The 21,305-nt window shown below is 63.1% G+C and overlaps 1 protein-coding gene across 6 annotated transcripts in view; it reads left to right on the top strand.

Annotated features, from left to right (window-relative positions):
• The first annotated feature begins 4,887 nt into the window (after nucleotides 1-4,887).
• The window catches only part of BCOR (BCL6 corepressor), a 58,819-nt gene continuing 42,401 nt past the window's right edge, over nucleotides 4,888-21,305 (top strand). For 5 of the 6 annotated variants that reach the window (XM_042866608.1, XM_042866606.1, XM_042866609.1 and 2 more), the window contains exon 1: nucleotides 19,577-19,632. The gene's annotated coding sequence lies outside the window, so the exon portion shown is untranslated. Of the gene's footprint in view, nucleotides 5,101-19,576; nucleotides 19,633-21,305 lie in introns of those variants that run through there. The other variant, XM_042866605.1, reaches the window with a different exon arrangement.

The raw sequence follows: 21,305 nt of genomic DNA, 5'->3' as shown, positions 1-21,305 counted from the left end.
AGAGAAGGAAAGGCGGAGGGGGGAGAACAAAGGGGGAGGAGGAGGAGGGTGCCGAGCCGGAGCCGGGAGAGAGCTGGAGGAGGCACCGCGCTGCCACAGCTGTGCGCCGCGACCGGAGGAGCACGGGCGGCGGTGGGCAGGGCGGCCCTTTCTCCTCTCACTGCCCAGGGAAGGGACGGGGAGGGGGGAGGCGGAGAGGGAACGGGGAGCCCCAGGGCCGGAGGCGCTTCCTGGCAGAGCCCAATAGGAGAGAAAGGCCGCGGGTTACGATTGGGATTAATTATTATTCTCCAGCAGCCAGAAGGATGATCGAGGGCATCGTGCGGCCCTCGCCTCTCCCCGCTCCCACTCCTTTCTTCTCCCCCCACCTTTCTTTATTTTCCTTTTTTTTTTTTTTTTTCTTCGCTGAAACTCGGCTGCTTCCTTCGAGCCCTCCGAAGATTTAACCCTTTGCCCGCAGAGCCTCGAGGTGGGCGAACACAAAGCACATCGTGAAAGCCTCAGACCGAAAGAATCCCGATCAACACGGGAACGCCGCACGGCCATAAGTCGGTATGGCACCGGCGGTGCTGGACCGCCCTAGGACGGCGGCTCTCAGCAGGGAAGCCCGGCCCGGCCCTGCCTTGTCACCCCCTCGCCACCGGGTGCCGCCGGGCACATCGCTCCCACACATGGTCCGCATTTCGCACGGCGGCAGCGTGCTTCCTCTCGGCCTCTCGTTGCCGCTCTCCGAACAGAGGGAGAGGGGAAAAAAAAAAAAAAAAACAACACAGAGTTTTAGAGGAAGTTAAAAATCAGACGAGCTGAGAAATGCTCCGTGTTACACACATCCTGCGTCCTGCGTGAAAGCGAAAGCCTGGCATTCCGTCCCTGCTCTATGGTACTGGCGCCGGCGTTGGACGCGGCGAGGTGACCGCTCCGTGCCTGCGGTTCGCTGCTCGCCCTGTCCCCCTGTACTCTCGCCCTGCGGCCGGGTGCTGGGAGAGCATCGCCCCGCGTCCCCCCCTTTCCTTCCCTTCCCCTCCCGGATCAGGGGCGGCCCACACCCCGCGGTCCCGTGACCCCTCCGCCGCCGCCGGGCCCGGTGCCCCCCAGCTCCTTGCGACAGAAGGGCCGCATTCTCCCCAGTGGAAGCCCACTCGTTTCCTTGTTGGCAGGAACAAAGCGCACATTCAGAGGGGTGGCTGCTGACGGCTCCCTCTGTATAGCACTGGAAAGCGGGTGGCCTTTGGTTGCTGGCAAGGAAAATTCTAATCAGGGCGCTTGTAAGCGGGGCTTTATAGAAGCTTAGTTACAAAAGGCTTACACCAGAGTAATGCAATAACTATAATAACAGCCAGGGAGCCCTAAAGGGGGTGGAATGCGCTTGTGTCTGGATGATTTTCCCCGCTAGCACAGAGAGGGACTGTTTACTGCGAGTGCCATTAAGTATCGCTGGAAACTCACCAACCGCAGACTTATTTCAATCTACTTTATTGTTGGATCCTCTCGCCCCGACCGACGGGTAGACACCCCGGGGAGGAGAAGGGCCGGGAGCCACCCCGCAAGGAGCCCCGGCCAGAGAGGCAGCGCCAACTCCGTGCTGCGGGATAGGCGTCCGATAAGGGCGAGGGGCCCCTGGGCCGGGCATCGCCTCCCCGGGCTGCGGTACCACCCTCCCGCCCCCCCCCCGTCCTCGGCCCCGGTTGCGCTGCGCAGCGCTGCGTTAACGGCACAACGGAGCGCAGCGAGTGAAGAGCCGCTCCGCGCAGGGCAAGAGAAATGGGTTTTTAATAGGAAAGGTCCGCGTGCTTGGCAGCCGGCCACCGCGGCCGGGAAATAAACAAACAGAAGAGCGGCGGGTTCAGGTCGGAGCAGGAGCCGCGCTCCCGGCAGCGCAGCCCCGCGGCACGGCCTCACGGAGCCGCCGCCGCCGCCGCCGCCGCCCCCCCCCCCCCCCCCCCCCGGCCCGGCCCCGCAGTGCGCAGCTCCCAGGGCAGCGCGGCTGTTCCCCGCAGCGGGCGGCGGGCCCGGGGCCAGCGCGGGGCCGGGGCTGTTTATCGCGCTCCGGAGCCGCTGCACGCGTAACCGCTGCCGTGCGGCACGGCCCGGCCCCGGGGGGCGGAGAGAGAAGGGTGAGGGATGGGGGGAGGGAACGGAGCAGCGCGATCGCGAAGCGCCGGGAAACCGTCTGACAGCAGAGAGCATACGGGGGGGCCGCTGGGAGCCGGGGGAAAGCAGCGCTGCCGCGGCTCTGCCTCGGCTCTGCCTCCCTCTGCAGACACGCTCCCGGCTCGGCCCGCGCTGCGCCGTTCAGGGGCTGCGGGGACGGGAGGACGGGCCCGGCACGGCCTCGGGGGAGGGGGCGAAGCGAACGGGTCCCGGGGGCCGGAGCGGGAGAGCCGAGAACGAAGTCCAAGCGGCGGCCCCGAGCAGCTCGGGGAGCTGAGCCGGAGCTGGAGGAGAGCCCGGGCTGAGCGGCCCCGCAGCGGGGGCAGGCCTGGCGGTCAGAGCCCTATGGCGGGCACTGCGGGCGCTGCCCTTGGCTCTTAACGGAGCAGAGCGTGGTCTGGGCTCGGGTTGCGGGACGCTGAGAGTGAGTGGAGCTTCGGGCCGAGGCCCAGCCTCCCTTTGGGGCCCTCGTCTCCCTTCCGCGCCTCGGCAGAGAGCGCAGCAACCCCACAGCCTCCTGTGTGGGTCTCGCAGCCGTGCGCCGAGACCGTGGTGAGTGCGGATGTGCCGTCGGGGCTGGCAACGTCCTCTCATCCTCGAGCTCTGCGATTTTGAAGGGCTGCTGAGAGGGATCGGGGGCATCGCAGAGCAGTGCGAGGGGCTGGGCTGGAGGAGGGCATTGCGGCCAAGCCGGGGAGAGCAGGGAGCGGCCCGGGCGGAGGAGGAGAGGGGCAAAGAGCGGGGGAAGGCGGGCGCAGCCGGCAGCCAGCAGGACGTCGCTTGGCAGCGCGCCGAGGGGCACACTGCAGCCCCGGGAGCCGGAGAAGGGCCGGCGGATCATCGGCCCTTGCCAGAGAAGCAAGGAGTGCTGCAGCCCCCGCATCACCCACGGCTCAGACAGTCCGCTTTTCCCTCCCTGTGCCGGGATGTATCTGCGGGCAGCCCCCGGCTCTCTGCCCGTCCGGAGATTCCCGCACCGTCCTATCTTCGCGTTGTGACCTACAGCAGCGCTCTGATTTATTTTTAATGCGTTCCGATTCTCGTTCCGTTGTCGGGAGCCGCATTGAGATTCATTCTCCATCCCCTGCTTTTCAGGCTCCTGTTCTGCTGGAAGGCCCCGGCGATAGAGTTTAATTCGATTCGATATGACTTAATGAACACCTTTATCTTTTGTTTTTTAGCGGGGGGATTAAGCAGACGCCCGCATCCCGCTCTCGCTGCATCACACGCGTTCCCACCGAATCCTATCTGGCGGCACACACTCCCTGTAACATTTCATTAACAACCCCCTTGATATATTGATTTTTAATATTTGTATTAAATGTTGTGTAAAATTGAACTTGGGCGTTAGGAGAGATTGTGCGAGTCACAAGACATGCCTCCTACTTAATTGTTATTTTTTTCGGTCCTGGAACAACAGTTGGAAAGAGGCCAGGAGGAGAAGCTGTAAAAAAGAAGAAACCTCCCCGGAGGGGATCGGGAGAGATGGGCACAGAGCGCGGGGCCGCGCAGCGCGGGCACCGACTCGGAGCGGACTCCCGCCTCACCCCCAGCACCGGCCGTACCGACCCCCCCATCCCCCACCCCGGGGCCGCCTCCGCGCTCCGTGCCCCCGGGCCTCGGCCGCCCTGCCCCGCGCTGCCTCCTCCGGCTCCTCCGGCTTGCTCGCCTCCCTCCCCGCCACTCCATATGGTTTCTCCCCTCCTCCTCCTCCTCCTCGGCTCCCCCCCTCCATGTTGTCGCCGTGCCTTTCCCCTCTCCATATTGTGCCTTCGGGGAGGCGCGGACGGGGCGGCCCGGAGGGGTGCGGGATGCGGACCGGGCCTGGTACCGGGGGGGGCGGGGCGGGAGGGCTGCGGGCCACAGCCCCGATCCCAGAGTTTCCTGGGCGTGCGGAGCTGAGATGAAGGAGCGCAGCCGCCCCGCGCGTCCCCCTCTGTGTTTTCATACCTCCCTTCCCCCCCCCCCCCCGCCACTCTGCTCTCCCCCGCCCTCTCTCCTCCCCCCAGGAATAGGAGGCATTCAGGGATCAGCATAATTCACCTGCATCAAAAAACTCGCGGGCTATAAAGCAGCGGCTGATCCCCCGCTCAGACGAGCGTTTAGCCGTTCATGCATCATGAGTGTCAAATAAATGCCTGATTGAGGCCCTCAGCGGAGGAATTAGCTTCCCTTCTGCTGGAAGCGCGGAACACAGAAAGTGCTGAGGCATCCTCCCGGGGTGAGCGTGGCTTCGCTGCCAGCGCTGCTCCCCCGGCACTGCGGGGCGGGCGGGTGCGGGGTCCCGGAGCGGTGCGGGTCGGGGCACACACGGGTTAACGGCGGCACGCCCGGGTCGCAGATGAATTTCAGGCCCCGGTGTGCATTTTTTTTTGTTTTTTTTTTGTTTTTTTTTTTAATTTAAAAGAAAGAAAGAAAGAAAGAAACACATGCCCGGGCCGAACAGGCGGCGGTGACCTGCAATTTCCCCCTCTCTCCGAACTGAAAAGCGGCCAAAGTAGCTGAAAGTTAACTTCGGGGCTCGGAGGGGGGGACGGGGGACGGGGGCGGGGGAGGGGGGAGGAGGAAATCGCTCCGGGTTGAGATCTCTGTGTCGAGTTTCATCCCCTCCTGACATTGCTGGCCGCGCGCCAAAGTCCTGAGAATGGAAAAGCGAAGGGAAGGGCGGGAGGGGGAGGGCGGGGGGCGCGGGGAGCGGCTCCCGGCGGAGCGGCACAAGGCGCGGCGGCGGCCGAGAGGGATGCGGCGGAGCGGCCGTGAGAGCGGGGCGCGGGCACCTTCCGCGATCCGCTTGTCCGCTGGAGAGCGTGAAAAGCCGCTGAGAGCTGCCATTGTTACTCACAGGCGATGCGGGAAGCGGAGCCCGCGCTCCGGCGGGAGATAAATCGCCTCTGACGGCGCCTCTTCGCGCCGGGAGCTCCTCCGATCGCAGCGGGCGGACGGACTCAGGTCGGTGCCGCTCCCACGCGCGGGAGTCCCTTTAAATCCCCGCTCCCCTCTCTTTTCCCGGGGCCGCTGCCCACCCCCTTCCCCGCGCTGCCCCCCGCCGCCCCGGAGCCGCCCGCGGCCCCGCTGCCACCGCACAGCTCGGCGCGGAGAGAGAAAAGTCCGGAGGGCTCGGGGCGGGCTGCGCCTTTGCCAGGAGGGGTCTTAGCGCCGGGGCTTTTGTCCGGGGCCTTCGCGTGCTGCTCTCCGGTGCGGAGCTACTGCGGAAAGTGCCAGGAAGCCCGTGCTGCCCCGCGGGTAGCGCCGCTCGAGCCCGCGCCGCTCGGTTACGAGGGGGTCAGGCTGAGCCCTGCCCTTGGGGCCGCCCCGTCGCGCCGTGACCGTGACGGCTGCCCGACGGGCCGGTGGGGCCGCCTCCCCCTGGACCCTCCGCCAGCAGCCCCAGAAACGGGCCCGAGAGGGCGGGGGGCATTCCTCCGGCGGCCAGAGCGCTGTTTTCCGTCTGACGGGCACCTGGCAGACGCGGGGCTCCGCACACATGCGTGCGGCCGCTTCGCCCAGCGGCACAGATCCCCGTTCCCGGACACCGGCGCTCGGTGTCATCGCAACATCTCCGCACCACGGCCGCGACGGTGTGGTTGTTCGGAGCGAGGCTGCCGGCCCCTTGATGCGTGGATTCCCGACCGGGAGAGGCTCTCCCAGGTGGGGCCGGTGCGGGCAGCCGGAGCCGGGCAGACAAAAGCCGCGGCGGAGCGGTGCGGGGTTCCCTGCTTCCCCCGAGGCTCGCAGTGCAGTGCGGGTCGGGCTGCGTCTCCGCAATCGCATCGCGTGCACTTGGAAGCGATTGTTTTCCCTTTCCACTTGTTTGTCTCCTGCTAGCCTCGTAAACTGCCTCATGATTTATTACCTAGGCTAAGTGCTTAATTTGTGAATATGAAACAGATTAAAAGGAGATCGGCGTATTTTAGCAGGCAGGCCAGAGCGAAGCCCGGCAGCTGTTTCGAGTTTGTCAGCATCTCCCAACCCCGTGTTAAGCCTGAGAGTGATCTATGGGGGATCCCCGGGCTCCCCCAGAAAGGCCCCCGGTGCCTGCTCCCCAGCGGCGCGCTGTGCGTGTCCTTGCGTGGGAGCGGGCACCCGTAGCCCTCGCAGCCGGGCCCCGGGGGGAGCTCAGCCGGCGGAGGGCCCCGCGAGGCGCGCAGAGGGTTAACGACGCCTCTGCCCTTTCCTTCAAAGGACTCGGCTCGAGATAGAGTAAATACGACCGGGGAAAGGGGGGGTAGGCGGGGGCGGGGAGGGGGTGCTGCTCAGGCCACATGATACAAAAGTAAGACAAGCACACTCCGGAGAACAAAGGCTTCCTACCCCCTTCCTCCCCCTCCCCCCAAAATCTGTCTTAATTCTGCGAGTAAACTTGAGCAGCTCTAAAACAAAGAGCAACGACGACGGAACTCGGAGCCAAGGGACAATCAGAACAAATACCTTTGACGCAGCCCAAGCACGCACTCCCTCCAACCCCCCTACCTCCGCACACCGAGGGCCGTCTCCACGAGGGCCCCGGGCCGCGCTGTCGGGGCCGCCCCGGTGCTTCCGGGAGGGCTCTGCGGGCCGGGAGGCGGCCCCGGGTCGAGAGAGTGTCACCTCGGCCCCCCGCCCCCTGCATGCAGAGCGGGCTGGCGGCTGTCACGCTTGTCAGCTGCCCCGGAGAGACGGGGAGGGGGGGTGATGAGGGAAAGCAGCGGGCCGGCAGAAGAGTGCCGCTCCTGAGCTCAGAAGGCAGAAGGAGGTGAAAATCCGGGAGCATCTCTGACCGTCGCTTCGGAATGGGCAGTAAGAGCGCTGTGTCACCCCCGTGGAGATGAGCGGAGCTGAACAGATAGGGCTGGTGTGGAGAGTGGTGACTATTGTGCCCTCAGTGCACCTCAGGCAATGGCTTTGGGGCTGGTGTTGGAGCACAGATGGGGCCAGAGCACCGTATCCTGCGGTGTGGCAACCAGGTGTGTTGCTGATGTGTGGCTGAGCCCTGAGAGGGAAAGTGGTGTGTGTGGCACTTGGAGAGATCTCTGCTTGTACGTGTGTGTGAAGATGTCAGAGTGAATGGATGTCAGAACAGATGTCTGGGGAGTCGCTGATTGGAGGTTGAGACTGGGAAGCAGTTCAGTAGGTTCATGTGGGTGAAGGCTTGGGGACATCTCCCCATGGCAAGGAGTCATCTGAAGAAAGAGTGAGAGTGATGCATCAGCCAACACACGTACATATGTCTCACTTTAGTTTAAGACCATGTCCTGCTTTCTTATTTGGGACAACCGTTTGTGGCAAACCAGCACAGGAGCAGTTTACCAGGGTCCTCCTGGGCCGTGCATAGCTGCGGTGCCCCATAGAATGACTTTGGGTCAGAGCGAGGCCTTGGGGAGGTGTGAAGAGCAGCCACCAACAACTGGCCCCAAGGTGTCTGCACTCCCTGTGGGTCTCGCACAGAGCTCTTCTCTTTCTCGGTACCATCAGCAGAGAGCAAAAAAGTGGGCTTGTGTCACAGCGATGAGATACAGTGCTTTTCTCCTACAGCAGGGTGCACAAGGAGAAGCAGAAAAAAAGGACAGCAGCAGTAGGAAAGGCAAAAGAAAAAAAAACACAGCATTTTCAGGTTCATGGCTCAGCTTTTATGGTCATCCCTACCTTGGGGAGGGCTGTGAGCCCTGGTTACACTGCTGCAATGCATGGCACGAGCAGTCACCTGGTCACTCAAGCACCCTTGTAAGGCAGTCCAGATCCCCACAGAAAATGGTTTGCATGCACTTAAAACTATGTGGATTGGATTTGCTTCCAGCAGTGCATAATGCCAGTTTCATCCTGATCCCGTCTGGCTTTCACTGAATTAATGCCTGGATGGATCTAAGTCCGAACGCCGGGGACCAGAGCGGTGCAGTTAGTCCTCCTACTGCTGTCCCTCGGTGCCCTGAAGGCGTTGTAAAATCTCCTTGGCAGTGCTCTCAGGGGCGATCGCTAAGCTGCAGGAACAGCACTGAGAGTGCTACTACAGCAGCAGCGGCTGTCACATAAACAACAGAACAGAGGAGAGAAATTGTGGAGCGGTGCAGGGCTCAGGATGCACAGCCTTGGGGCATTGGGCACATTCCAGCCGTGCTCTGTCTCTCTGGGTTCACAAGTACCTCCTTACCCAATAGCGGGGTTATGGTGCTGGGAGCCCCGGTAAGGGAAGGCGTGCTGTGACACTGCTCTTCTAGCACAGGGAGGGGAGTGTCGAGGCCAGTGAGGTCCCTGTGTAACCTTTGGGCTCCTCGAGGCCTCACTCCCATTGCCAGCATCCCACCGTCAAGGGAGAACAGTGCGTGTTTGTGTGCGTGTGTTCATGTGAATGTAATTTTGTGTCTACATAATGTGGATTATCTCTCTTTCAGTGGCAAATCCATTCGGGGGTTTAGATAAAAAGAGAAATCCTGCAGCCATTCCCTTGCAAGGAAGGGACATGTCTCTTCCTATGGCTCCACCTGATTCTTGGCTTAAGCAACCCATGAAGTCCCTTTTTTCCTACTTGAGAGCCTCCTGCTCACCTGGTGCACAGCAAAGAGGTATACAGAGGAACACACAGCAGTGTAGATGGGGACGAGGGCAATGGCATGCACTAGCATAGTGATGATGCCCTGTGTCACTACACTAAGTGATACTAATGTGTGTGAGGGGTAGCCCCATGACCCCCCCAACCCTGCCAGGAAGAGCAGTGCACTATAGGTGCAGGACACCCAACAGGCTGTGCTCTTCTCCAGCCCTGAGCACTGCTGGGCTTCGCCAGGAGGAGGGCAGCCTGGCATAGGAAGAGGTCTCTGTGGATTTCAATGCAAAATGACTCTCCAGCAGTTCTCATTTTGCAAGCGAGGGCTGGGCAGGCTCTGAAAACATGGAAGTTGTTGATGTATTGGTTCAATTAATTTTTTAAATAAGCTGGAACGCTACTTGTTTCACATTTGATAGGAAAACACTGCATTTTAGTAAGGAAAGACAGAGGTGAGTGTGTGTGGGAAGCGTATTTCCCACAGCCTTAAGAAGAGGGCTTAAATGAGGCATTCATGTCGTGCAAGGCCTTTGCACGGCAGCGGGTGAGATCTGCATTAGAGGGAAAGACCTGAACATTCGTATTTGCCCAGTGGCAGCAACATCTCTTGTGGAGAGGGGCAGGTATGTGGGGTAAGGCACTCGGTGCTTCTTAAAAGGCAATAATAGCTCCTGGGAGAGCCCTTCCGTATGGCCTTGGTGCCCATGACCCCCTCTGATGTATGATATTTAAACAAGGGAATGTCAATATTGGTTTTCCACATCCAGCCCCGTTCTGCTCTCCGTAGAAGCTAATGACAAAACCCCCGGAGAGGTGGAGGAGAGCAGACCCCAGTGCTGCAGCAGCTCGGGAGGGAGAGCAGGTTGTAAGGGACTGAAGGGCTGCACAGTCATGGGCACATCGGGGTGAGAAGAAGCAGCCCTGTCCTGCAGCACACTGGGACAGCAGTCAGAGCGATTCGTGCTTGCTGAAAGTATAAACTGCGTTAATTCAGGGGAGGTTCAGGTTGGATATTAGGAACCTTTTCTTCTCAGAAAGAGCAGGGAGGCAGTGGCACAGGCTGCCAAGGGAGGTGGTGGAGTCACCGTCTCTGGAGATGTTCAAGAGCCGTGTGGATATGGCTCCTGAGGGACATGGGCAGTGGGCATGGTGTGATGGGCTGACAGTTGGTCTTAGAGATCTTTTCCAACCTTAACAATTGTATGAGCAGATATCCAAAACAGGGCCATCAGGTCTATCTCCTGACACGCACGTCCTTTGAGGTAGGAAAGTGTAAGTCAGAGGAAGAGAGGGCAAGCACGTGTGACTCATAGCAAAAAGAGGGCACGTGGGAAGAGTGAGCACAGGGAGAGCTGTACTGGTCGGACATGCAGGCTGTGCCGTGTGTCATGGGAAAAATAATTTTATAGACGATAATTTCAGCTTAAAGGGGCAGGCGTGTTGTGACAGCACGGCACAGAGCGAGCATGAGTCAGGGGACGTGCACAAAGGCACTGTAAGTGAGTGCTGCACTGCCCTCACCTCAATGGTGCTTTATGCCAACACGGCCTCTCTAGAGGCTTTCTAGCTCTGGCCAGAGAAGCTCAGCCTGCTCTGCAGCTTGGCCAGGCGACGCTTGGTGCTGTGAGTTTGATGAACAACACCGGTCTGTGTGGAGACAGGCGACTTTAAAAATGGGTTTTTAATAAAGTCACTATTGCTAAGGCCATCTATTAGGGTAATCTGCATAGGGTTTTAAACAGGTAAACGTAATGATGCCATTAGCACTTATGACTTGAGTGAGACCTGTAGCGGAATGCAGCATCCAATCCTGCGGTGGTGTTCGCATGTCAGAGGAATGTTGGCAAATTAATATGGGATCAGAAAAGAGCTACAAAAGTGATTCGAGGTCTGGGGATCGCATCTTATTGCCCGAGACGAAAGAAATCTCATCTATTAATCCAAGAGGAGGCTATGGCTTGGTTTGATCATAGTCTTTAAGTGCCCTAAGTGTCTCTATGGGGAGATTTCTGATAGCAGAGATCTCTTTAATGTGGCAGACAAAAGCATAATGAGATCCTATGTTGGAAAATGAAGCGCTGTGAATTCTGAGCAGAAATAGGTGCATTCTTCTGAAAGCAGTGAGGGGACACAGCCACCGGTATGATGGAGGCAGGCCGAGGGTTTGCTGTTACTTACAGGTCTTCGGAGCGAGACTGGATGCCAGGCTAAAAGCTCGGCCAGGATTTATGAGCCTGAGACAGGAATGGCTGCCTGAAACTCGCTGGCCCGTGATATGTGGCAGGTCAGAGCACCAATCGTAACAGCCCTTCTTTGGTTTAAAAATCCATGAATTGGGTATTTCAGGTCTCCTGAGCCCTGGTATTACTTGAGGTCTTGAAGGAACACGTTATAGGCTGTCATCATTTAATTGTATGCAAGCCGTGGTATTGCCTTTTAAAAAAAAAATTAAGTAACTTTTTTTTTTTTTCCCCCCAGTGTTTGTTAGACACAGGAGTTAAGCAGCTGTTAACAAACATGACAGCATTTTTAAACACTTTAACAAATTCTCCCTCTCCCATTTGCCTGGCTTTGTTTTGCAGAGGCACAATCTCATTAACGCTGTGCATACCGGTGGCTCTTACATGAATCTTACATGACATTCCAGTGAAATATGTGAGATGGGATGAGGAGTCCCCATGCCCTCCCATCGGGTGTGTCACCGGTGTTATTCACACACTGTGTGTACTCAGAGCAGGGGAGAGGTACAGCCCTGTGCAGGTGGGCAACCATTGGCCATGCAGGAGAGTTCGGCCTGCAGAGCCCGTGGCCTGGCTGAGCCAGTGGTGGGGAATGGGGAGAGGGTCATCAGGAGGCACCCGGTATTCCTGAAAGTCGTCTCCCTGAGGTCTCATAAAATGGCCTCCAGCAAACAGGCAGAGTGTTTTTCTCACCCTGGTTGGGGTGGCTAGATGGGCTTAGTTGTCAAAACAGCACAAACTTTCTGCATGTCTTTTAGAAGAGAAGCAATACAGCCGACACCCCCCCCATGCCGACACCCCCTCCTCCCTAGCCCAAGGCGCTGATGACAAACCCCTGCAGCAGGTCTCAGAACCTCGCAAATGATCGCCACAGGCTCAGGGGCTCGCCGGACCTGTGATGCATTCAGTGCCTCGTTCATCGCCTTCACCATCAAGGGCCACGACCGCCACGAAAGGTGGAGTTTGAAGCACCCGGGGGGGCCCTCAGCCCTCTCTCCGTTTCTCCTTCCCTCCGCCACTGCGAGCCCCCGGGGAGATGCCGTGCTTTAGAGGCGAGAGGGCAACAAAAGGGGACGGGAGGAGCTCCGAGCTCTGCTTTCCGTGTCCGGGAGCCGTTTCGTGCTCCGCAGCGAGAGGGGATCACCCCGAGGAAGTTCAGATCAAGGAAAACGTCCCGGGCGTCTGCGGGATCGCCGCGTTTCGCAGCGAGACCGGAGGAACGGGGCTTAGCACGTTCCCTCGGCCGCCCCGCGCCCCCCCCGGGGGCCTCGGGAGGACGAGCGCCGCCCCAGTCCCCCCTGCAGCTCCCCGCAGAGCGCGGCCGCCCGCCCCGCCGCCGCCCGGCCCTTATCTCCGGCGGTGCCGCCCCGCATCAGCCGCTCCCGGCCCCTCCCCCGACCCCACCGCCCCCCGGGGTCACCCGCGATCCGTCCGGGGTTGCTGGGGGGTGGGGGAGGGAGCGGCCGCGGGGGGGCGGGGGGGGATAAAAGCAGCTGCGCGCAGAACAAAGGTGCTCGGGGGTGGCTGTGGCGGCGGTGCGCGGCGCTGCGAATGGGAGATTTCCGCCGGCGGGGCTTCGCTCGCGCGGTTCCCGTCCTGCCCTTGAACTGCCGAGCGAACGTCTGCGGCGCGACCGGGAGTCGACGGTCGCGGCCCGCCTCGGGCCGTTGCTAAGTGCGAAAAAGTGGGAGACCTCCCGTGTTTACTTTGGGAGCGCGGAGAAATGCGCGCGGCGTTTCTCACGGAGAGTGCCGGAGCTCGCCGGCGTTTGCGTGCTTAGCGGCGAGTGGAGGAGCGGCCGCGGTGCGGAATATCAAAGGCGGCCCGCCTGGCGCGGCTCCCGGGCTGCGCTCTGCCGGCACCCGCCGCGCTCCGGCCGGGGGGCTGACGCTCCCCGCCGTTCCCGGCCACCCCCGGACCGCAGCGGGATGGGGTGAGCCCCGGTCCCGGCATATAGGAGCCCCGCTGCTCTCCCCGCGCTGCGGAATGGCTCCCGAATGCGGGGCTGCGGCCGTCGGGGCGAGCACGGTGCGCGGCTTCTCGCGGCCCCGCCGGGCTATTTTCTGCTCAGGAGGAGTTGTGCTGAAATAACATCGGTGCGCGGCGTAATGATTTATTTATGTGGCTAATAACGCTCGCATCTCGTCGCTGTTTTGTCTGGGCGAAAGACCAGCTGCGGGGCATCGCACGGTGCTAAGAGCGCCTCGCAGCCAGATCGATGCTCCTGAGACGAACAAGTGGACAGCTTACCGGGCTCGGTCAGCCCGAGCAGTCGCTCCCTGGGTAGAGCAGAAGGGACGCGCCGGATCGGCCCCGTGTGCCCTCGGGGCTCTGCGGGCAGCGCCAGGCCTCCGCACATCTCTGGCGAGAGGCGCCCCGGCGCTAAGTGCCATTAACATCACACGCACTAAAATAGGGGAGAGCGGCGCTGAATTTAATTTGCAGGCTTAAAAAAAGAAAGAAAGAAAAAAAAAAAAAAGAAAAGAAACAAGAAAAGGGGGAAAAAAACCCACCAAAAACAACCGCTCAGAGCAGCCTGCTGCATGGAGGCAGGAGGGGGCTTCTGGCGGCGGAGCCCTCCCGCTTCGGAGCACATCTCCGGGCAGGCACACTGCCAGAGGGTGCCCCGCCGCCTCATGCCCCCCGGGCCCGCCCGGGCCCCCCCGCGGGGGGGGGGGGGGGGGGGGGGGGGCGGGGCGCGGGGGGGAGCTAAGTAGCGGAGAGGAGAACGTTTTGGGTACGTGCCCCTCACCCCCCCGCCTCCCGTTAGCAGCAGAAGTTCACAGCGGAGCGAGGCGTAGCGCGGGGCTTCCGGGAAAAAGGAACGGCGAACATTGCGGGGTCGGGACAGCGCATGCAATGAGGGCATCACCGCCCGCACGGGGGGCACCGCTGGGCCCGGAGCGCACGGCATCCGGCGGGGAAAGCGTCTTGGGGTGGGGGTTGGGGGGGGGGGGTAGAGAGAAAAGAGGGCTTTAAAACCGGGAGGGAAACGCTGTAGGGAGGAAGTGTAAGGCGAGAGGGAGGCGGGGGAGGGGAGAGCGCCATCTTTTTATGTCACAGCCACCGACACAGCGCCGGGCTCGGCCGCAGCCTCCTGAGCGGCTGTACCGTGTCACAGCGGGCACACGGCCGGGGGGGGACCCCGCGCACCGCCCGCTCCGCCGCGAAGGAGCGGGACCCGACCGCCCGCAGCCCCATGAAGGGCGCTTTATTCCGCAGCGCTCAAACCCCTCATTGTGTCGGGCAGCATCACCTGCCTCCTCCTCCTCCTCCGCCGGGCCAGGCCGTTGCATTTAATGCCATGCACAGCGCGCTCCAGTCCGACCCCGCCTCGCCGGGAGAGCTCGGCGGTGAGCTCCGGTCGGAACGCGGAGGAGGGGGCGGCTCGGCACAGCGTGGCTCGGCTCGCCTAGACACATCGCATCGGCATCCCCCCTGGCAGCGGCTCTCCCGGCTGCTCCGGGAAAGCCATCCCCGGGCGGCAGCCGCGGCACACACGGCCCCGCGCAGGGACCTGCCGTGTGGGGGGGGGGGGGGGGGCCGCGAGGCGGGCGGGGGCCGAGCCGTGCCCGGAGTGGGGATTTGCTGGGTCGTTGGCTGCGCCTGGGGAAGGGGGGGGAGGCTGCTACTCCGGGCGGTGAGGGATTGGAGCGGGGTGGGGGGGCTGGGCTCGGGGGAGGGGCGGGGGGTGGCTGTGCTGCTGCCGGGGACGGCGGCTGTTATTATTGTGATGATTATTCGCGTTATTGTTATTATTTTTAGGGGGCCGTGCCGGGCGGGGGGCTGGAGCCCCCCGAGGTGAGGGCGGTGGGAGAAGCGGCTCCGCTGTTTCTAATAAAGGAAACGACTTTTATTGAGCGATAAACGCGGGGGAACCGAAGTGGTGGGGGTGGGTGCGCTCGGCGGAGGCGATCGGTTCGGCGGAGAGCAAAGGGGGGAGGGGGGGGCCGAGGCTGCTCGCGGGGGGGGGTCCGGGGGGCGCGCGGTGGTGGTGGCGCCCCCCCCGGGTATGGGGGGGGTGGGGGCCGAGGGGGAGGTGTCGGCTGCGCCTCGGCTCTCGGGATCTGCCAGGGGCGGCGGGAGACACGTCTCCTGTTTCTAATAAAGGAACCGGCTTTTATTGAAGGATAAATGCGGGGAACCGAAGTCGTGTGGGCTGCAGCCGCCGAGCCTCGTTAGCTGCCGATGTGACTGTGAAGATAAAACGCTGCCGAGAACGCGAGCGCCGGCGGCGGGGGATGGAAGGAGGGAGAGAGGGAGGGAGGCAGGGAGAGAGAGAGAGAGAGAGAGGGAGGGAAGGGGCCGCGCGATCCACGCGGCACGGCCCGGCCCTGTGCCTCCGCAGCGAGAGGTGCCCGGGGAGCCCCGGCCCGTGCTAACGGCCCGGCCTGAGCCCTGGCCAAGTTTCTGCAACTTAGGGGAACTCTGGGGATGAGTAATCTCGCCCAAGCGAGGGGCCGCGAGGGTGCTTTTTCTCCTCGCTCGCTCGCTCTCTTCTCCTTTTTCCCCGTGTCATCATCTGCGGACCCAGTCACTCCGAGAACGCGGTTCTGAGAAGGGCGGAGGGAGAGGAGGGGGGAAGCGGCAGCTGCGGAGGGACCGGGGCCGCCCCGCTGCGCACGTCGGGCGGTGCGGCTCACAGATCCCCGCATCTCATTGCCCCGCGTGGGGCCGCGCGGAGCTCCCCGACGGCAGCGGGCACCCGGCGCCGCCGCGCCTCGCCCTCGGGGCGGTGTCGGGAAGCGCTTTGTACCCGGGATCTCGGCTTATCGCACGGCGGGTGGGGGAAACTCCGGGCCCGGAGGGCAGGCCCCAGGCTAGCGGAGCAGCGGGTGGCCTCGGCCGCGGCCGGCGTGGGCGCTGCCTGACAGGCGGGGAACGGCAGAGCCCGCGTCCCTCCCGGGACCTCTGCCCCGGGCCCGGGAGCGGCCGCGTCCCCGTCACCGCGCCGGGAGGGGAGCGGTGCTCCGTGTGGGGCGCGGGAGCTCTGAATGGCGTTACGGACCGGAAAAGACTTTTCTTTTTCCTTTGTTTTTCTTTCTTTCTTTCTTTCTTTTTTTCTTTTTTTTTTTTTTCTTTTTTTTTTCCGAGGCTGTTTTCAAAATGAACATTTTCCGCGATAAGAGGTGACCGATCGGAATCGCCGGGGGGAGGTTGTAAGCAGACGTTGTGCCCCGGCTCACTGTTATCTTATCTTTCACACTTGCAGGGCGAAAAAGTGGCTTATCTTTATACCCACCCCCCTCTCGCCTTAATTGCTAAAAACACTGTGAAGTGTTAAGTTCGGGACTAAAGAATCTCTCCTCGTGTGTACCGCGCGGGTGGGGAAAAAAAAGCGAGCGATCCGAGCGGAGAAATGAGGGGTTCTTCCCAGGAGAACGCACACGTGTGCGCCCCTCCCTGCCCCCGTCCGGTGCCGCCGCCCCCCGCTCGCAGGGCCGCTCCCGGAGGCCCGGAGCCCGCTGTCACCTCTGGGGCGGAGTGAATAACCCCAGTGTTTGCGAACCCGGCCGCGGCATTGGTATTCAGGGCCGAGCCGCGCAGCGTCTCCTGCTTTTCTCTCCCCACCCCCTCTGAAACAAAACACAACACGAAAACAAAACCAGAAGGAGGACGGAGGTGATTCATCGACTGTATCCAATTATTAACATACAAGCTGCAGGCTGCATGAACACACCTTCGAGCCGTGGAGGTTTCCTCGGCCGCAAAACTCAGAGCGCGGCGGCTGCTCGGCCTGGGCCGCTCGCCCGTGCGTCCGCCCCGTCGGCATGTCCATCCCGTCGGCGCGTCCACGGGGTTTGTCCTTCTCCTTTGTATGAGCGAGAGCGCGGTGCTCGCTCCGGGAACCGATCGCGTCTCGGGCTCTGCTGGGAGGGGGTTATATCACCGCTCTGCTGTCAGCGGAGCGGCCTCGAGCTGCGCGCTGGGTTCGCTGTAGTCGGGCTGCGCAGAGCCCCCCCGGCTGCGGGGGGGTCACGCTTTGCTGGCACCGCGTCAGCGCCGGGAGAGCTGCGGACCCGTCACGCCGGCCGGGGCCCGGCGTGTTTTGTTATTCAGATTTCCGCACTTCCATTAAAAGCAGCCTCACAATAAGCAATGATAAAGGTCTGATTTAAGACACACTCAAGCCGGGCAATTCAGAGCTCAGGACGGTGATCTGTTATTTATAGGCTTTTCCCAGCACTCATCACCGGGCGCGCTGAACACCGCGCTCGCATTCATTCATTTCACCTCCGCGGCGCCGGCTCCCCGGGCGCCGCCCCCCCCCCCCGGCCCCAGGAGGGCCCCGCTGGGTTTCATCCCCAACTTTCGGGGCGGGGGCAGCTCCTGGCGAGGAGGGTAAATGAGAGCCAGGGTAAGGCCGTCCCACTGGGAATCCCCCGCGAGAAGCCCGCAGTGCCATTAACGCCGGATTTGTCTTTACGAGGAGGTTAAGCGCCCACCATTAGCGGGGCAGCCGCTCGGGCGAGCGCATCCCCGCAGCGGCGCGGAGCACCGAGCGTCCGTGCGCGGCCTCCCGCCCGCTCCCGGCTCTGCTCTGCTTCCCTCGGGGAGGTGTGTGTGGGGGGAGGCCTCTCCGCAGGGCCGCGCTGTGCCCGCGGGGTCCGCCGCTGCGGAGCGGGGAACAAAACGGCACAGAGGCGAACAAGCGGCGGTCTGTTCCACGCCGCCGCGGAGGAAATGGCGTTCGCAAAGAAAGTAAGTTTGGCCGAAGGGGGAAAACGGGAATGCAGCGAGTTCTCCCCGGGATCATTTGTAATCAGTAGTATTAAAAAAGAATAATAATAAAAGAGAGAAAGAAAGAAAGAAACGCATCAGCGTCAGTCCCGCCCCGTTGCGCTGAGGGCAGCCCCGCGGCGAGCGGACTTTGTGCTGTGAGCGCGGCCCGACGGCACCACGGGCCCCAGACGGAGCTGTGCGGGCAGAGCAAAGAGCCGTGGAGGCTCCGCTCTCCTCCCGAAAGGAGCGATGTTAATGAGGTTTTCCCTAGGAAAGGGGGGGTGGGGGGTGGAAAAAAGGCAGCAGAGGCCTTTCCTCCAGCTGTGCGTCTGTAACTCACGTGCGTTCACTCTAATAACTTTTAATGTCTAGCCCTAAAACGTCTTTATAAAAAATAGCTTTACAGCGGCCCGGGCCAGGTGTTCCTCCGCTTGTTAGCGGAGATGAAAACAAGGCGCGTTGCTGTCCCTGCGGTGCGCGGCCCCCCGCTGCCCTCCCTGGCCCTCCCCGATGTCCGCAGCGCCGCAGCGGGGGAGCGCTGTGCGGTACGCGGCAGAACCCCGCGCTGCGGAGTGGAGCTGGGAGGCAGCTCCGCGCGATGCGTGAGTGCTTCGTGCCCCCTCCCCGGGCAGCTGGCGACTTTCCCGAAGTGGCTCGCGTCCCGTTTTTTTGTTTTTTTTTTTTGTTCTATTTGAAAGGGGGGGGGGGGCCGGGGCACAACTTGGATACGAATATCCTCGGAACACTCCCGCTTCCCGTTCTCCATCTCACCCGGTTCCTCCCCCCCATGCACCCCCCCGTTCACCCCGTTCATCCCCCCCCCCCGGTGCGGGCTGCCCGCGATCAGCTCCCGCAGCTCGGCAGCGCATGGAGCGCGGACGCGGTGCGGGTCAGCCTCGGGAGCCCCAGAGCCGCGGTCTCGGTGAGCCCGAAGCCGGGAGGAGCGGCGGGGATGGGCGTCGCGAACGTGAAATTTACGAGGCGGGCTCGGCGAGCCAAAAGTTGCCGTGCCAAAGTAAATACACGCAGCCGATAAGTACCAACCCGGAGATTAAAGGGCTCCTGAACCCGGGCACAAAGCTTACAGCGGCCGGAGAAACGCCACCGGGGGACCCGCGCTCCGGCTGCCCCCCCGCATGCCCCCCCCGTCCGCGGTTGCCACCCCGTTCGCACGCTGTAAAAAGCGCGTTAAGGGCTTCCAAAGCCGGATCAGGCGGCAGCGCGCTTTAATAAGCCTCCCCCCGCGCCCTCCCCGCCCCGCGCAATGCAGACGTTGACAAACGCGGCTTTTTTTTTCCATCCCGGTTTTAGGCCCGCGAGAAGGGGGCCGGGGGGGGGGGGGGGGGGGGGGGGGGGGAGAAGGGGGAGGAAGTTGGGGGGACAGGGGAGGGGGCCGGGGGGTTGCCGTGCTGGGGGATGCCCCTGCGGTATGGGGAACCCGGGGGCGGCATCGCGGTGCCTCGCAGCTCTGTCTGCCAGCGCCGTGCCGTGCCGTGCCGCCGGGCTTTTGACAGCTCGGGGTGAGGAGCGGAGCGAGCGGTGCTGGCGGGGAATTGCGGTTCCCCGCTAGCCTTCTGGGTAGCGAGCGCGGGGAGGAGGAGAGACCGAGGGCGGCTTCCCTGCGGGCGCGGGGTGCTCCCGGGAGCCGCAGGTCGCGGCCGGGCAGGGGGCTCTGACCGCCGGCGCGGCAGAGCCCGGCGCTGCGTGGGGAGGCGGCTCGATGGGCCGGGGCTCGCCCCGCCTGGGCAGGGAGCGCGGCCAGGGGAGGGGGAAACTTGCAGAGGGAACGAGCGGTGGCGGCGCTGCTGCTGTGCTGCGCTGCGCTGCGCTGTGCTGCTGGCGGCGGCTCCCTCGGTGCAGCCTGCCCGGGGGGAGGGGAAGGGAGGGGAGGCGGCGGCTGGAGGAGGAGGAGGAGGAGGAGGAGGGAGAGAGGGAGGGAGGGAGGGGGATGCGAGGGGAGCGCAGCGTGCAGCAGACGGAGCCCGGTCTCCCAGCGGCAAGGTGAGGAAGAGCGGCTTTCCCGGCGGACTGAAAGGGGAGGGGGGGGGGGGGAAAAAAAAAGAGAGAGAGAGAGAGAGAGAGAGAGAGAGGAGGAGAAGAGGAGGAGGAGAATTAAATCCCCAGCCACACACACACAAAGCCGCGGCGGCCGGGGCACGGGAGACGGCGGTGCGGGCGCGATGTAGGGAGCGCGGCGCTCTCCAGCACAGGAACTTCGCCCGGAGCAAGCCAGCAACATGGCGCTGCCAAAGCCTAGCCGGCAGCCGGAATGAGCATCGCGGGCTGCCGCTCCCGCTGCCGCCGCTGAGCCGAGTCGAGCTGCGCCGCGCCGAGCGGCAGAGCCCTCCCCGCGGGCACCTGCCCCGCCGGCGCCGGCCGCGCTCCGCACGCCCCCGCGGCTCCGCGCGGGGCGCAGCGCGGTGCGGACGGCGGGAGAGGGTCGGGAAACTTTTTTCCTCCTCCCGCACCGGGGAGAACGGCGAAGCGGGGCGACGGCGTCGGGACCCTCGGCGCGGACCGCGCACGCCGCAGCCCCGGCGCGGCAGAAAGGTCAGTGCCGCGGCTCCCCGCCCGTCGCCCGCGGGAGCTCCGGGCTGCCCGCGACTCGCCACGGGTGGGAAGTTACCGCGCGGAACCGCGGGGTCCCCGGTGCGCCTCGTCGGAGGGGAAGTCGGGGAGCGGTTGCCGGCCGAGATGCCCGCGCGGAGCGGGGGCCCGCCGTCGGGGCTGGCGGTGCTCCCGCTCGGAAAGCACTGGGGAGCCCCGCTCGGGCCGGGCCCTGCGCTCCTTCCCCGCCCCGGGCGGCCGCGGGCAGGTGAGAGGCGGGGAGAGCCCGCGGCGCTGCGTGCCCCGCCGGGGGGGGGGCGGGGGACGACGGGGACGGGGCTCGGTCTCCCCCCCCCCTTCCTCCCGCGCACGTGGGGAGGGCGGCGCGGGGCTTTCCCGTGCGCGGAGCCGTCGCGGCGCGAGGTCCGGCGGGACGCGGAAGTTCAGGCGGCCTCGGTGGTGCCGTGCGGAGTTGGAGAGTGGCCCCGGGGGGAGTCGGCGTTCGGAGGGGACAGGGCTCGGCGGCTGCTGTGTGGGGCCGGGCCGAGCTCTGCGCAGCAGATGAGCATTTGATGTTCGCGGAACGAGTCCGGGGGCGAGGGCTGTGGAGCGTTCTCGTTCCTCTTTCTTTCTTGGTGTGTGTGTGTGCGGTTGGTTGTTTTTTTCTTTTTCTGTGTGTGTGTGTGTTGTTTTGTTTTCCTCCCTCTCGTTTCCGCGATGTCTGTCGGATCTCGGGTTTGCTGATGGGGGGATCGGTGAAATCCCCCCCAGCCCCGACAGCAGAAAGCCCCGAACGCAGCGAGCGGTGCACAAGTGACAAAGTGCGGGACTGGCTCTAATGGCACCGCCTCGCAGCATTAATTCCCACTAATGAATCTTTTCCAGAAACTCCGCTCATTGCTTTCATCTGCTCTCTGGAGCCTGCAGCTTTTGTATTCGTGTTTGTATTAAAAGAGGGAGAAGGGGGGGTTGCGGGGGGGGGGGGGGGGGGGCGGTCCACCAACACCACGTCGCCCCGTAGCCCGCATTTCCCAAAGGTTTCCATTAACTTTTTTTTTCTAATTCCTCCCTCCCGCGGGGGAGTAAGCATGGGGCGCGGACGGGAGGGCTGCGCTCACCCCCCCCCC

This window comes from Lagopus leucura, unplaced genomic scaffold (assembly GCF_019238085.1).
Source record: "Lagopus leucura isolate 7727_CA_CO unplaced genomic scaffold, USGS_WTPT01 Super-Scaffold_100001, whole genome shotgun sequence".
In the NCBI taxonomy this organism is placed as follows: domain Eukaryota; kingdom Metazoa; phylum Chordata; class Aves; order Galliformes; family Phasianidae; genus Lagopus; species Lagopus leucura.
This window is presented reverse-complemented; position numbering and strand designations above follow the sequence as displayed.